The sequence below is a fragment of the Aquarana catesbeiana genome, linkage group LG02, assembly GCF_042186555.1.
Source record: "Aquarana catesbeiana isolate 2022-GZ linkage group LG02, ASM4218655v1, whole genome shotgun sequence".
NCBI classification, from domain to species: Eukaryota; Metazoa; Chordata; class Amphibia; order Anura; family Ranidae; genus Aquarana; species Aquarana catesbeiana.
Window position 1 is genome coordinate 453,055,079 of NC_133325.1, and position 3,197 is coordinate 453,058,275.

The window sequence follows — 3,197 nt, forward strand, 5'->3', positions numbered from 1 at the left end:
AAAGGCAACACATAATAGGGTGCAACAAAAAGTTGCCAGATACTGCCGACATGCAAAAGGAGATGGTCAAATGCAACCACAGACATGCTACAGGAGATGATCAGACTGCAAGACATGCTATAGGACACTGCCGGCCCATCCATTAGGGGCGCCCGAGTGCCACCCCATTTTCATTTGTCCGGCCCCTTTCAGGACACCGGGCGCATGAATTACAGCTGTGGGGATTTTTTTTAAAATTTATTTTTAAGGCACCTGATTAGAGCCAGAGGCTCTTATAGGCTTCAAAATGGGGTGGGCTCGTGGTGCAGAGCATTGCGCCATGAGCTCACCCAGGTGTTAGAACAGCGAATGAATATTTGCTGTTGCAACACTGATCCTCCTCCCGGCCAATTGGGAAGCGGGTCTGATACCTGTCACCCGATTGGCTGAAAGGACAGGCGATCCTATTGGATGCCTAGGAGGAGGGGAGGAGATGCACGGCGGAAGCGAGGAGTGTGCCCCAGTGTTAAAGGGGTCTAAAGAAAATGCACTTGCAGGAGCCCTGAGGGTCAAACAATAAGTAGTGGCAAAGGGAAGGGTTACAGGATGGGCACCAGGGCTGTAAAGGGCTGGTCTAGTGGTGTGTTCTCGCTCTTGGAGTTTAATTGTAGACTTGGGAGGATCCCCTTGATACTCATTGCCATCTCATCCCTTTTTATAGTGTTTGAAAGCTCGCTCTGCATGGAGGAAATCTCAGATTTCAGAGTCTGTTCTAAATGGCACCACTAGGCTACCAATATCTAATGCCTAATCTGAATCCACAGAACTGACCAAAGAGGGATAATACTACATTCAGCTGCATCCTGAGGTGCCTGTGGTCAGGTAGACCACAGTGGCATAGGCTGCCTTGTGGCAGCAAGTCTGAGGCCAGATACCCGGATAGAGCTGGGTTTTCAACTGTTCTGACACGAGATTTTTCTTTCCCATACTGAAGAGCGCGATAATTCAGAGAAGCATTGGGTAATAGTCTTGGGAGTGCAAAGTGGAGTATAAGTTAAATATGACAGCTTCCACCATGTCTAGGCTAAACCCCAAGATCTCTTCTAGTACACCTTTCTGATGCATTTTGTGCATTTAGAAATGATGGTTTTGATATCATGAAGACTATAACCACAACAGTTACTTTTTCATCTCCTTGGATATTCTTTGCAAACTCAGGACTGTAATCTTCCTTTTCCCATCCCCTTTGCTCTGCATCTGGGATTATTTTTTGAAGACCTCCATTTTCTCCATGTTGGACCAGTGATCCCAATGCTAAAGATCCCTGCATTTCAACCAGGATGTCCTGCATCCAGATTTCTTAACTTAAAAGTTAACAAAGAACTGTACTGGCCTGATAAAGCTATTTGAGCACCCACGTATGTACCCACATTACATAAAACCTGGTTTACTACAAAATAACTGTTGCAAAAAAAAGAAAACATTTGATCAGCTAAATCATTATGACCAATGCATTGCTTTTCTTTGCAAAAGCTTGCTTCCACCAGGTTGCACCATGGGAAGAAAGCAAGGCCGTGGAGGCAGAGATCTGCTAGTGATGGCTTGGTGCCAGATACCACAGCGTACCTTCAGAGGTCTAGTGGATTCCATGCCTTTAACAGGTCAAGGCTGTTTTCGCTACAAAAGGTGGGACCTTCTCAGTATTAGGTGGCCATAAGGTTAAGGTTGATCTGCGTGTCTGTGCTTAAAATGTTTATATTTTTTTCTCAAAAACCTCACTAAATATAGTTGTGCAGCTGTCTCTATGAACATGGATATAACCACGTGGTTTGGTTTTGGTTTCACTTTTATTCTACTCCTGTATAGTTTTGAAATTCGGGCACATGGTTTTAATGTTTTCAGTAACTTCATGCCAATTTTATCTTAGAAGCCACCTAATTGTCCATACTTTAAGAGCACAGGGCCTGAGTTGATATTGGTTCCTTTATCTCCCTATTGAACACTTTTTTTTTTTTTTTTTTTTATGCCTACCTCAACAGGGTGTCTTGCCTGCAAAGATGGCTCACCCCCTTTGAAATCCTTTGCAGAACAGACATGCATTTCTTTGCCTTACTTTATGTAACCCCCTTAATCAACTTTTGTTTGCATTGTACCCCCCTTGTCTGTACTTAATAGCTAAAGCTGAGCATAGATCAAAATTTGGGCGGTTCAGCAGGGACCAAAAAGTGCGCCCCCACAATGCTAAACGTGAATGAGGTCTGAAAGTGAAATTTGTTATGCAAGAATAACAGCTGAGGTCTCTGCCCACTCCCTCCGATGTACTCTGATGCATTTCTAGAAAGCTGGCCTTACACGATGCAATCTGATTTTCCAAAACTATGGAATAGGGGGGGGACCCACTTCAACAATCTATTAAATCTGTATCAAATCACAGGCCCTTGCATGACATAGTGGTTTGTGGTAGATCTAAAGGATTTTGTACAATCAGATTGTACAGTGTATGGCCACTTTAACCACTTCATTACTGGCGTATTGTAATATGACGTCCGCAGGAGGGCTCTCCCATCCGGGGCGGGCATTGTGATGTCCTCCACTTCTCGCTGCTACTGCGGGCCATCGGGTGTGTCCCTCAGGACACAGCCCCTGGGTAAAGAGCCTGAAAATTAAATTGGCTCTTAACCACGTGACCAGCTGTGTCCAATCACAGCCGGTCACTATGCTTATCGGCGTGCATGCAGCGCAGCGATCGGGATTGAGGCTTGTCCCTCGGGGAAAAAAGCCCAGCCCCGATCAGGGTAAAGAGCCAAAGAAACTGGCTCTTTACCAAGTGACCGGCTGTGTCCAATCACAGCAGGTCACTATGCTTATCGGCGTGCATGCAGCGCAGCGATCGGGATTGAGGCTTGTCCCTCGGGGAAAAAAGCCCAGCCCCGATCAGGGTAAAGAGCCAAAGAAACTGGCTCTTTACCAAGTGACCGGCTGTGTCCAATCACAGCAGGTCACACATGAAGCAAACCACGAGTAACGGCTGTTACCGGGTTCTTCTCCTCACACACCGATCCAGTGTGAGGAGGAGTTTGCGGTAAACAGTGAGTTACCACATTACTGTGATAGTACTGTGCCCAGATTGCCCCCCCCCCCCTGAATAAAGAGGACCTGTCATCATTCCATCAGAGTACCTGTCATACCATCAGGAGTACCTGTTTGTGCAGCCAATT